Genomic DNA, 14,150 nt, shown 5'->3' on the forward strand with positions numbered 1-14,150 from the left:
GGGCTTGCCTCGCCGCCTTTCAAATGCATCACATTTCATTCAAATTGGCCCAGCTATTATCTCAAAAGTATTTTTGCGTTTTTCATGTATGTCTGAACAGGGAACTCGAAGTTGGACCCAAGCTAATGCACCAGTGCAATCGTTTATTTACCGGTGTATTACCATTCATGAAACGATTGTGTGCCCGCCAACGGAATTACCTCTTTAAGACCTCTATTGTGTGTCCCCTATAAAAATTAATTCTTCTGGGGTTTTAAGTGCGATTGAGGCATGTGCGATTAAATGCGATAGGAGGCATGCCGTGGGGGAGGGGGAAGGGGACTTCGGATTAAATTGACTACGTGGGGATGTACAACGTGCGCCTAAAGAAGGGTACACGAACTTTTTTTGTATTCCGCTCGTATCGGAATGCGGCCACCATAGTCGGGATCGAACCCGCTACCTCGAGCATAGCAGTGCAACGTCAAAGCCGCGGTCGTGGTGGGTCGCCAAAAGAGCAAACGGTACGTCCACTCTCAACAATGAATGTCTCCCGCAGCTTGGTCTAATCCGTGAGGCGAGCAGTGCCTATCCTGGCTTTGTATTCGAGCCCATGGAGAGTGGTGGCTAGCAGCGCGTGGTCGCTGCTTAGCTACTCCTGCAGATTGGCCCAGCAAGCTTGGGGGATGCTTATGGTGAGGGTGAAGTCGGGGTTTGTGTCTCTTTGAACACTTGTGCCGAGCCTCGTGCTATTCCTGGGATCGTTCACGAGTGCGAGATCAATGTCCTCAATAACTTTGTGAAGCAGGTTTCCCCTGGGTTTGGTGTACGTATAACCCCAGAGGGGGTGGGCTGAATTAAAGTCGCCCACTATTGGAAGCGGATGGTTGCCTGCTGCGTGCGTGGCTTGCTCCAAAACTTGTTTGAGGACCGATGGCGCGCTTTTCGGCCGACAGTAGACGTTTAGAACATGGCACCCTCCTTCTTTGTTGCCTGTGGGATAATTTCGAGCAGAATGGCAAGGGGTTCGGATTGTTGGAGATGGTGTTGAATGGCCACTAGCTTCTTACTGACCAGGTTGTGAAGGCTGTCACCTGTATCGGTGCCATACGTGACGTTTCCTATACACACGAAGTCGGGGAGATTGGTCGTAGGTTCTCAATGGCTGGTGGCTTGCCTGGCTTCGGTATCAGACGAACCTCGGCGGACGTGTGTGTTCGTTTCTTGCAGTGTGATGATTTCAGGTGGTCTTGCTGATGTAGCGATCTATTGTTTCAGTGGTACATACTTGTCCATGCAGCCCCGGCAATTCCGCTGCCACACCGTGGTTTAGCCTGGGGAGCCCCCGCGCTTATTGCATATATGTTGAGGAGGAGCCATCTTGGTTATTAAGGGGTGGTGATGCGTGCGCAAGATGGGGTTCTGGGGAGCCTAGAGAATCTGGCAAATCTGGTAGGGTCTGATGAGCTGTTTTCTTGGGAAGCCGGCTTTGACGAGTTTCCAATGCTTGTATGCGTTCCTCTAGTCTCATGATGCGTTCCGCCAACTGAGTGATAGAGTGTTGTTGTTGAGTTGCGAATTGTTGTGCCCCTGACTCTTGTATAGCTGTGAGCTGTTGCTGCGTAGTAGCTTGTAGGGATATCTGAAGGCTCTGAATGGCCTTTGCTGCTACCTCCTCCACCTTCTGGAGAGTGGCATATTGGACGGGTATGACTCCCTGCGGTGCAGTGGGCTGCGCCGTTGCTCGTTGCGGTGTGAAGTGATTGCGATTGCGCCGTTGCTCGTTGCGATTTGAAGTGACTGTGGGCACTGGCTGCCCGTCCCGTTTCCGCTTCTCCGGGGGTGGGGTTGAAGTGTTTTGTGTAGGGTAGTGGTATTTATTCCAAGCAATTCATCTTTAAGTGCTACGAATTCTGCGTGTACGCTAGTGATTTCTGCTTTGAGTGTTGCGTTCTCTTCAGTGAGACGCCTAATGTGGGCGTGTGCCTGTGCCAGCTCTGTGTCAACAGGGGGGGACGAGCTTTGGGAGAAACAACCTGTGCTCAGTCCACCAGCTGCGTGACCTGCGCTGCTCCCTTGCGGAACGACCATGGCTCGAGGTCCCGCCATGGGATGGCGTCCGTCGTCGCGATGAGGTCCTGCCCCTGCAACCGGAACCGGAACACGGCCTGGAACTGCTCCTCTCCAGGACAGCTCCGCATCGTCTCGGGGACCGTGACTTGCGGTATGCTGAGCGCTCGCCACGTGGCCTTGGAGACGAGGAGCCTGCTCTCAGGGCCTGCTGCGGTTTCCGGTGGTTGATGGGCGGCAGGAACCTGTTGGGGCAGGTTTTGGCTGCCGTCGCGTGATTTCCGCCACACAGAGAGCACCGAGGGTGGCACTCGTGCTGCTCCGTTGATAGTGAAGTGCCGCAGTCCCTGCAATTCGGTGTGGCGGGGGTCCACGGGCAGACGTCCTCTCTGTGGCCTGTCTCGTTGCAGGCTTGGCAATGTGGCACGGTTCTCTTGTAGAAGTAGCACCGCAGAAGAAGGCCGGAAAATTCGATGTAATATGGTACTGTTTTTCCCAGGAATGTGATCACCATGGTTGTTGTTTCGCAGTCTTCTACATGTTAGCGCCTCGTATTCGGGAGATTCAATGCGTTTAAGTAACATTTCGGGCGTGGTGTCGTGATCGATGTTGTACATCACCCCTTTGCAAGAGTTATCGGGGGAAATTCCGTATGATGCAATATCATATGTTGTTGCACCAATTGTAATTTTCTGCATCTTGTTTAGTGCTGAGGCCGTAGCTTCTGAGGCAGTGCTCAGAACGAGTATGTTTTGGTCTTCGTCGATGCGTATTTTGAATCCGGTGGAGCCGATTTGTAGCTTTGCCTCATTTGTGATGGCGTCTACTAACTTCCCTGGGCTCACCGTGTTGAGCTGCAGGCCGTTCCGTGGACGAACCGCCAACTTGTAATCATCGGCAGGAATTGGGGGTTGTCGGGGCTTGCGCATCGCCGGTCGGCTTTGGCGGAGAACGGGCTTCGGTGGCGTTGGGGATAGTTGGGGCGTGGTCGAGCGTGTCTGCAGCCGACGACGACAGGCACGACTGGTAACATTGATCCAAGGCTCATGGCCTTCTTCGTTCGCCTCTGCGGCCGGAAGAAGTCCTTGCGATTCGCGAACTTCTATGTCCTCGTCCTCCAGGGCCCCGGTGGACGACTGGTGGGCTTTGTCGGCGTCGGTATTGAGCAGCGCGTTCGCCATCTGCAGCGGTGCGGTGGCCGAAGCCTTTGCTAGGCCTCGCCACTAGCGTAGTGGGTTCAGCGGGGCGGCCCGCTTCGAAACTTGATGTGACCGTAAAATGCAAATTATAGCACTTACACCCTCAAGTTCGGTGTTGACATGCTCTGGCTGACTTCAGACACGTGATGATTACGTAGAATCTGGATGCCGAGGTGATTTCGCCGAAAATGTAGCTTCTGTGCGGAGCAGATGTGGAGTCCATCCGACACGTCGCCACACTTCGTCGTCTTCGCTGACAAGTGCTAGAGCCTATCGCACTGGGATAGTATTGTACGTTGCCAACAGCATGCACATCGTGAATATTACGCCGATCACTTGCGTGATCATTTCAATACTCGAACTGCAGCAGCATTCGAGAAGGATATTAAAATGTGTATATTTTAGCCACAGTTCTTAGAAGTAATGCGTTGCTATGAAGCAGACTTCTTGTACACGTTACAAAAAGAAAAAAAAGAAAAAGAAAAGGGTAATCGATTGCGGTTACAATTACTGCTTTGAAAAATGTAATTGACTACAGTTACCAATTACTGCTCCGCAAGAGTAACTGAACAATTACTAAAATGTAATCGATTACTTTAGCCTTACTTTCCGCCTTACTTTTATTAACATTGCTGAAATGCAGTAAAGAAAACGAGCTGGCCTGGCTCTTTCACTGTGTCACCTTGGCAAAGATGGCTTAAAATATATTTTTTTAAATTTAGCTCTTCCTTCGTTTTCTTGTGAAGACATAAGGGCATGTAGCGATATTGAAAGCTCCTTCGATGTGAGCGCTGGAGAGGAGAGCTGTGTTGTAACGTACGAACACCTTGCTCACAAAATAGTGCATGAGCTACTCAGTTCCGCGGTGTTCGAGTAGGGGGGTCCCGTATGAAACGCAGCGCTTCAGTGATGCTCGGATTAGGAGAAGGCGCTCCCAAAGAGATCAGTGAACAACCGAAATGGCGAACATATGGGATTCCCTGGCATCTGCGTCCGAAGTGGCTGTCGCCATAGAGGCGCAGGAGTGCCGTTTCAATTTGGTGGCTGGCCCTATGGTGGACCTCCACTTAGCGCCCTTCACTCGTTGGCCATTCGGACTTAAACGACTAATTGAAACGGACGCCAGCAAACGTTCACGTTCCTTGAAAGGGTGGCCAAATCTGTAGTGTAACTTAACATAAAGCTATTTGTATTTCAGCTCTAATACTACTGTTCGTGCTTTACAATAGCAAAAATAGGTGCACGTGACTCACGCACACCATGTGTACCAGCGAACACTACAGTACTGTTAAAGGACAACAGCAAAAGACACTATTAAGGAAATACGGTGCAATATACAATTATTAAACCTACGTTGTTTGGTTGTCAGATGTCTGACGACCGAACACTGTATGTTGTATAGTTGTAAATTGCACCCTATCTTTATTATTGTTATTTTGCTGGACAGCTAGGATAACGTTAGCTCAAACGAATACTGAGGGTTTACGGGCCGAAACCACGATTTGATTATGAGGCACGTCGTATTGGGGAACCCGGCATTAATTTTGATCGCCATGAGATCTTTAACGTGCCCCCAATGCACGGGACACGGACGTTTTTGCATTTCGCCCCCATCGAAATGCGGCCGCCGCGGCCAGGGTTTGATCCTGCGACCTCATGCAGCGCAATACCATAGCCTCTACGCTACCGCGGCGGGTAACGTTAGGTGGGACAGCCTGTAATATCCAACAAATAGAAACCTATGCGTGTAACGGCGAAAACAGGTTCTGTCTATATCAGGTAAGTTATATCAAAGAAGACTTCGCTAAGCGAAGAACTAAGAAGCAGCTCTTAGCGCCTAAAAAGGCCGCCTAGTGCTTCCAGGGCAGAGAGAGAGAGAGAGAGAGAGAGAGAGAGAGAGAGAAAGAGAGAACAATTTGTTATAGGAGAAATGCTCAGAGAGTATTTATGCCCTTCTAAGGGGAGTGTGCAAATCTGCAAGCCTCTAATGTTCATTCAAGTGATCAAGGCGTAGCTGCCGCACGCTGATTGTGGGAAGAAGATAGCCCATGCACGTGTTTTAATTCCTTTGGACGCTGTAGTTACCGCCAAATTAACATGCTAACAACTACGTCGCCTGTGATAGCTTGTTCCGTCAAAAATGCAACGGATTACTTGTAATTGGTTACTAAGAAGAGTAATTCAATGATGTGAGCTTTACCAAGTAGAAAAAAATAATAGTTACAATATAATATTGCGGGAAAAACGTAACTGATCACATGTAATTAATTACATGGAATTCGTTACGCAGAAGTGTGCTATAAAGTCAATGATTTGACGGAAAGTCGCTTGGTTGGCATCAATCATGGTCAAAAGTCGAATTGACGCCGACCACAAACATGAATAATAACAAGACGCTTCGTCACCCGTACGGGAGCCTTGTTCACTATGAAAGGGAAAAAATCGGAGGACGATTTGCGTACGCGTGAACTGATGACGCAGGCAGCGCGTATAAACAGAAGAAAGGCTGCCGTCATTGCGGCTCAGCGTTGGCCCTGTACTTTGGAATAGTAACGAGTCGAGATGAAAACGCGAGATAAGATTTCACAACGGAGTTGTTATACGCTAGGTCCTGGTGGTTCACTGCGTGTGTAGAACGATCGCGTAGACCGAGCGTGTAGATGAGAAACTGCTGCAGCCTCTATATAGATATACACACACAAAGGATATCGCCGTATGTACTGTGATATAAAAATATAGTAATAGAAAGCAAAATCGGAGTAGGCACGGTTTAGTGCGGATTTCGGCTTGACGTCACGGGCTCGGTAGGCAAACAAAGTAAACTTATCTGAGTTACCTTCCACCCCTGCAATTTGCAGGCCGTGTGCGGTGAGGACTGCGGAAGGTCAGCGCGCCTACGAAGAGCGCCGTCGTGCAAAGAAGCGGAGTTGTGCGTGGCGATGGCGGGCGGCACGTAACACGAACGAAGATCGTGCTACGAGTGCCAAGCGTATGCACCTTTGGTTGCATCAGCGCCTACCGACACCACTCCCATGTCAATTGTTGGTGATTTCAACATAGACGTGTCTCGGCCAGACGGAAAAGTGGTTCGTGGCGTTTCTCTTGGAAAGATTCGGCATTCAATGTTACACAAACATCAGTGTGCCCACGACACGTCATCGGTCGTGTGTAGATCTCACATTGGCCAAGAACCTTTATAGTGTCGCCACAGCGCTTTTGGCCGTATATCATAGCGGTCATAAAGCGACAGTCACTTTGGTGACCAAATAATAAATCCAACAGAGCAAGCAACAGAAAGTTAAGAATAAAGAAAGCATTGAGTATGCAATAAAAATAACATGAAATAACGAAATTCATTGTGGTATGTGTCTTTTAATTTCAATCAAGGTACACATTATCAACATATTTATCACCATATATACAGTTTCGCTGGTCATCCACCTTCACAGAGTGGAATGTCTCTCAATTTTCTTTCAGTAGCTATCACGTGTCCACCACCACAGTCAATATCATCTTTTGACACAGAATGGTAGGCGATAGCACTCGAAGGCACTTGCTTTTTTACATCGTGGCATTGTTCTTTGAGGCGCCTTTCAAGATTTTCAGTCTCGCCGATGTATCCTTGATTGCAGTTCGCACAGGGAATATTGTAATGCAACGCCCGGATAAATTTGCTTGTCTTTCACATTCACAATCGCGTGTCGAAGCTTCCTTGCCGGCATAATGTGCCACGTCGAAAGAACGAAGAACGAGTGCTATAGGCCTCGCGGGTACCGGGAGCATACCGGTACCAGCGAGGTGCTGGTATGAGCATACCGGGAGCATGTTTCCAAGGAACAGCAATGGCGGAAGGAACACTCAGTGGTGGGCGGGATAGCTTGCGCGTCACTGAAGCTACAAACAAAGTGGGATAGTCATTACGCCAAAGTTCGAGGCCAGCATATAGGTCAGTCGCTGGGAGAGCTGCAGGTTCGCTGGAAAGGCTGCTTGAGTGTTGCTACGAGGGAACGCTTGTGACTGGCAGGATTAACTGATTTGAATTGTGAAGTGGCGTCCCAGTGTGCGTCGGCTTCCCGAACACGTCGAAACACAGTCCCGCCCACCCACGTTGTACCGTCATATTCTAAATGCTAAAGCTTGTAGCTTCTTCCATTGAATTCACGTGTGACAAGAAAGCGTTCAAAGTAGCCTTCTTTATCACGCAAGAATAGTCGTCTTCCTACGTCGGAAAGATTCTGCTGTGGTTACTGAAAAGCAGGTGCCCATTGGCGTTCGTTGAAGTTGCTTGTAGAAGCAGGCTTGGGATACGAAGTGTTTTGCAGGCAGAGGTGCAAGAGCTTGCGCAGGTCAGTAACTTCGAACGGGGTCTTCTGCGAGAGCGAAGCGTCACCTTCGAGGACAGCGGAACACGCATGGACGGCGAGATCAGTCGGCACACCGAGTAAGCAACGCCTTATTATTTATTTCTTTATTTACCCTCAAGGCCAATGGCATTACAGAGGGGAGTGGGAACAAAATACAATCATAAAGAGAACAACAAGGTACAGTGAGTTACAATAACAATTACAAACAGGCAGAGTGGGAACAAAATACAATGATAAAGAGAACAACAAGGTACAGTGAGTTACAATAACAATTTCAAACAGGCAAGAACTTAAACAATGGGGGTTAGTGCCTCGCGAGAACGTTTGTGTTATGTTTGTGGTTGGCGCTGCTATGCGCTACTATGACTTTGGAAAGGGATATTCGATAATTAATCACATCCATGTCACGTTTTTTATTACCCGAACCTGCCCTGCTAGCGGCGTAATTCACATAGAAATTTAAAGACTTCGTTCCTGGATGAGATCTAGGGGCGGCGGGTACAAAGGTGACGTGTCGAAAGTCAGGTGGACGGCCGGGGCGTTGACCCAAGCTTCGTAGGTGGTGGGCACGGGCCATGCGTAGGGCCAGACAGCTTTTGAGGAGGTCGTCTAGGGCTGCCTCCATGTCATCACAGTCGGGTTATATATATGTCTTCCCTAAAGTATACAAATGCATTCGATTCAGTAGAGATATACGAGCGGTCATGGAGGTATCGCGTACCAGCCTGTTACTGGTATTGGTTTGCTTTACTTTAGTTCCTTCTGGTGTGTTCGTTAAGGCAATGCTTTATAAAACGGTCGCATGGTTCTTTGTTCTTAATTTCTCTGTTGACTGAGGCCCATGCATTATTACATAGTTTGCTTCCATTGCAATATATCTTGAATTATTGTTCGTATAATGGCACTGTAAGTCAGAGGAGGTGCCGCCGACTGTTGTGGCTACGGAGCCTCCTCTTGTGGTGGTATACCGGCATGGTATCGATGTATAAACCAGGTCTCAATCTTGTGTGAACGAAGTCGTGCACTAAGGGTTTCGTCGACACGGATCACGCGGCTCGTTTCGTACGCGAGAAGTGTGGGGAGGAGGGCGGGAGGGGAGGAGGAGAAGGAAGAGCGAGAACGAGAAGGAGAGACAAGAAGGCGTAAACACACGGTGCAGGCAACATCGTCCCTTTTCTGGGTCGATCGACGCGTAATCTTTGCACCGGCATGGAACGTGAGATAAGCGGGTGCATCACCGACCGTCCTTCGTCGGTGCAACCGCCCTCTTAATTGGCGACGCGGTCAAAACATTCGCCGTTTTGCGTCAAGCACCGACGTGGCGAAAACAAGCAATTGAGGGTGCAGTTGACGCTTCAGGAAGCGCGCTCTTCGGTTCCGCATTATCCAAGGTAGTCTATCCGCAAATAACAAAAAAAAAAGGAAAAGGAAAAATATGCGGATACCACTCACTGTGGGAGTCGATCTAAGCGAAGTTTCCTGTGCTGTTTGCTTTGATTGACGATAATAGGTGGCGATGTTGACCGCGAATGTGTAATTTCTTCAGCGTTTAGGCCAATACGAGAGCTGGGAGTTGATGTTAAACGTTTCCTTATGTGCACCACATGCTGTTTTGTCTGCGTAGTACACAGACCACACAGGGGGACTTGTTTGTCTGAGGCGTTCTCGTGCGCCATTGTTCATAATCTCTTTGAGGGTTGAGCATTATCATGGCCTCACATGGCATATCGCATCGTGGCAGAAGTGTTCAATTTTAATTAATCTATGGGCCTGTACGTGCCAAAACCAGGATCGGACTGTGAGGCCCGCCATAGCGGCAGACTCCGGATTGATTTTGACACACTGGGGTTCTTTATAGCGTGCACCTAAATGTAAGTGCACTAGCCTTTTTTATTTAGCTTCCGTCAAAATGCGGCTGCCACGGTCGGGATTGAACCGGCAGCTTCGAGCAATTCCATAGCCGTGAAGCTACCGCGGCGGGCGCAGAGGTGTTTATTAGACGTGCGATCGCTTCTGTAGTGTCGCCTAGATCCTACAGTGCTTTAATGTGGCTTTGCCTCTGCACGCCCTGCGTCAGTTGTTCGGTTGACAAATTTGCATGGTGTTTATTTTTCAGAAATAGCACAAGCATGCCGCACCATACCTTCAGTTTGCCCGCAACCGGTGTTTTACTTGCCTTCATTTTTTTCTTTTACGCGCAGAGATGGCCGCGGAGGTGGAATTGCTATTTTTATCGAAGACTTCTGGATTTCGAGTCCTCTCACTATAACCTTTACAACTGCTGACTCGCTAGCGCTTCGTATTCACACACATCTTGCCATCACTTTGCTCGCTATCTATATAAGCCTCCGAACCAAATCGTAAGAAAGTTTATGGATGAGTTGCGTCCACTTACTTTTCCATCTGGTCAAATATGCATGATAGGTGACGTTAACATTGGCATACTGAAGCTTGAACACGCTTGCTGACGTTGTGATAGAAACCGTTATCAGCCTTCCGACACGTGTCGAAGTTTTTGGCGCATCAGTCGTGTCTTCATGTCTAGATCGCGTTAATGTTCGTACCAAGAACGACCAGGTCTTTCCGTTTATTCTTGAGAAAAAGCTGTCCCATTACTTCTTTGTGGGGTGTTACAGTCTAGAAACTGATATTATAAATAGAGGTTGTTGATAACCAAAAGCTTGACTTCTCGTTACAGCATTACGATTGGCGATCTTGCGGAACTTCCCGCAAGTGAACTGTATGAATCTTTTATTGGTGTCTACGCACAGATGACGCACACATGTAAAAGGGTGGTCCTCATAAAACAAGGAAAACCGGGTTGCTCATGGATAAATGGAAATGTTTTCTCCGTGATAGCAGAAAAAGAATCAGCTTAGGTGCGTTATTGTCGTTCCCTTAAAGGTAAGTTTCTTTGTGCAGCTTATAAGATGCCTCGTAATAAAGTTACTGTGGTGCTTATAGCTGGAGGACAAAAACACTTACAAAACAAATTTTCTGAATCTGGGAATAACCCATATAAGGTTTGGTCTGTTGTTAACAAATTAAGGGACCGTATACCGTAAAGGTGTGTATGAAACAAGTGCTAAAAATTTTGGACCTCCGTCCATTCTGCTAGCGGACCAATTTGAACATTTTGTCTCGTCTGCTGCAACAAAGTTGTCTCGTAATACGCCCAGTCATCTTGCGCCGCAGTAGGTGGCTGAGTCTACCTTTCTGTCAGAGTGCACTGAAGACGACATTAGTTATGTCATAATAAACTTAAAACAGTGCTGGTCAGTTGGATTAGATGGCATGTCTGCGGGCATTCTTCACAGAAACTTTGAGACCCTGAAGAGCGTTCTATTAGCAATCATAAACGACATTATAGTAACACAAATCATTCCACCTGGCCTCAAGGAAGCTCTTGTAGTTCCCCTTCTCAAAAGCGGACAGCTTAATACTGTCACAAACATAGACCTATTTCGATACTTTCATGCATTGCTCTGGTACTTAAAAAGTATATTTTTATTCTAATGCAAAGCTTCATTGATGCACATAGCCTGCTATCGCCCAACCAATATGGACTTACCTCCGGGTGTGGCACTAGGGTAGCGTTAGATGAACTAACTGGTTTCCTAAATAATGCTCTTGAAAACAGCGAATTTGCTTCTGCATTATGTTTAGATGTGTCAAAAGCTTTTGATTCCCTGAAACGTGATGTTTCACTTTGTAAACTTCATAGCTATGGCTCTTGAGGGCCTTTCATATCTTTCCTTGAGGATTATTTCCATGGTGGTACTCAAGTTGTAGTAATCGGAAGTATTAAAAGTAGGCCCACACATTTGTCCAGTAGAGTTCATCAGGGATCGATTTTAGCACTCCTTACTTTTATTTATTTATATGTTAGCGATCTCACTCAATCCATTCTTCATTGCCGAGCTTTTCAGTACGCTGACGACACGCTTCTAGTATCCCGTCATGCTAATTATGATCAAGCCGTGGCCGAATTACAAATTGACTCTGTAAATGTGATGAGTTGTTACTGTAAGAACTCAATTTTTATCAATCAAAATAAAACTCTTATGTTTCCAGAATCCCCTGAAACGTATTCCTGTCCATCATTCCCTCGTTTCTTCATTCTACTGAGTGTAATAATTGCGCCTGCTTTCATATTCCATACCTTTCAAGTGTTAATTGTGGGGGTGTTCATTTTAATTCCAGCATGCCTTGGGATAGTCATTTGGCTAACTCTTCAGCAACCAGCAGCAGCCAGCAGCAGCCGCCGCTCTGCCCCACTTTTACCTCGTCCTTTAAGTTCACCTGGTAAAACGGCCTTTAAGCTCCCGCTTGTAATTTATGAGCTCTTGAAACATTCATTTGCAATATGCGAGGGCAGAAAATGCCTCCACCAGTGCAAAATGACCATCACCACACTTCATCGATTCCTGCATACACTCACTTGCTGCGACAGCAGCAGTAGGTTGCTGTAATCTCAAGAGCAACTACTTCTTTACGATGCACACAACGTAATACCCGTCGTATGTAGTATGTATAGCCGGTCGCGGCCGCCTAAATGCGTGCATTGACGTCACCCTTTCCATAACACAGAATTTTAGATTAGGGGACGCAAGCGGTTTGCGTCCCCTACTCTAAATTTAAATATTCGCACAGTACAACGTCGACAGCAGCAGAACTTGCGGCTCTTCAAGGTGCACTCAAGTACGTGCTCCAACAGCCACCAAATAGCTGCGCCATTTTCTGCGATTCCAAAGCAGCCCTACAAACTCTGCAGTTTGCCTTACGTCATGGGTTACACGAGCAGCTAGTGTACGAAATGAGGCACGCTCATAATCACGCGGTCGAGAAAGGCCACGACACTGCATTTCATTGGTTTCCAAGCTGTTGCGTAATTGTCAGCAACGACAGTGCAGATGAAGCTGCGCGTTCGGCTTTCCAAAAACATCAACGGGTTTCTATGCCACTTTCAAGAACTGATGCTGCGCGACAACTTCACTCACTTGCACGCCACATCACGCGTCTACAATAGAATTAACCGAGTTTCACCAACTCACGCTTGCACTCTCTTGAACCTAACTTGCGACTTCGCCTGCCACCTAGACTCTCCCGTCGAGAAACAACTTACTGTATCGCATGTGCTTGTGCGTCGCATTTACAAATTCCTATTCGTTCCTGATGGGAATAGCCAGCAGTGCAGCGTGTAATTTGTGCAGGTGCAATTACACTATAGAGAACCTTCTGTGTCACTGCCCATCATTTGACACTCAGCGACGTACTTCACAAGTGAAACTAACCTGCTAGGCAATAGAGCGCTCTCGGAAGAAAAGATCCTTGGACCATGGCCTATGTGTTCTTGCATGCAGAAGGCCACAGAAGCTTTTCTGCGTTTCTTGAAGGACACTGGATTGCATGAACGCTTGTGACAGTGGAGATGTCTCCGCGACTTACTGTCAGTCACTAAATATTATTTTTCTTTTCTCTCCTTATCTGTTCTTCCCTTTTCCCCTTCCCCCAGTGTAGGGTAGCCGACCGGGCGCGTCCTTGGTTAACCTCCCTACATTTCCTTCTTTGTTTCACTCTCTCTAATCTAAAACTCCCCAATGTCTGTGGCGCATGAAAGCTAGCCAAAATTACGAAGCGCCATCACGCCGGAGATAACGCGTTCCAGGGGTTACTGTCGCAGTTGCGTGAGTGCTGTGCCCAGCGGTCGTGGGGGTAGGTGAGGTTTAGTTTTTGTGCGCCCTGCACCGAAGGTGAAGCTGAGAAAGTGCCTTTACGGCGACGACGAACTGAAGATGAAGACGACGGACAGCGTAACGGAAAAGAGGGACCAGTCGAGCAAACTCAGTTCCTAGACTTTGACTGCTGTCGCAGTGAATTGTACATAATAACTGAGAGCGTGTATTTCGCGTTCTTTCAGCGTTGAGCCAGTAGGGTGCGGGTGGTTACTGTCTTACCCTAGATCATATTTCGACGATCGCAGACTGTGTTCGCCGGTGTAGTAGTAGTAGTAGTAGTGGTAGTAGTAGTAGTAGTAGAAGTAGTAGTAGTAGTAGTAGTAGCAGTAGTGGTATCAGTAGCAGTAGTAGTAGAGTGGTAGGAGTAGCAGTAGTAGTAGTAGTAGTAGTAGTAGTAGTAGTAGTAGTAGTAGTAGTAGTAGTAGTAGTAGTAGTAGTAGTAGAAAGTTTATTTAAGCAAGATTTTCTGCGTGGTTCAATCCCGCGGAGAATATTGTACCAATAATATCGTTGTGCTTTAAGCGACATTTGTTTTTCTCTGCCGAAGTTCGCCCAGTTAAGGGTTAGTGTTGTGGTTCATAGTTGTTGCTACTGTATGGTTCTTCGCCGTTTCTGTGCAACGTGACAATATCATCAAACTCCATTGGTCTTCCCAGTTCAGAGATATCTTTATATATGCAGAATGGGCTCTACCTTTCGAGGAGATCTTGCAAAAGAAGACTGAAAGTTTGTCGTAGGGCAGCATTCAATGCGGGCCCACTGACATAGAACGCGAGTTTAGCATAGCTGAAATGTTCGCT

The 14,150-nt window shown here is 47.6% G+C and overlaps 1 protein-coding gene across 2 annotated transcripts in view; it reads left to right on the top strand.

The window, feature by feature from the left end:
• Nucleotides 1-8,663: 8,663 nt before the first annotated feature.
• LOC126537405 (Na(+)/dicarboxylate cotransporter 3-like) overlaps nucleotides 8,664-14,150 on the top strand; it is a 96,841-nt gene continuing 91,354 nt past the window's right edge. Inside the window, exon 1 of one of the 2 annotated variants that reach the window (XM_055074328.2) lies at nucleotides 8,664-9,483. The gene's annotated coding sequence lies outside the window, so the exon portion shown is untranslated. The remainder of the gene's footprint in view (nucleotides 9,484-14,150) is intronic. The other variant, XM_055074329.2, reaches the window with a different exon arrangement.

The sequence above is a fragment of the Dermacentor andersoni genome, chromosome 4 (assembly GCF_023375885.2).
Source record: "Dermacentor andersoni chromosome 4, qqDerAnde1_hic_scaffold, whole genome shotgun sequence".
Classification (NCBI taxonomy): Eukaryota; Metazoa; Arthropoda; class Arachnida; order Ixodida; family Ixodidae; genus Dermacentor; species Dermacentor andersoni.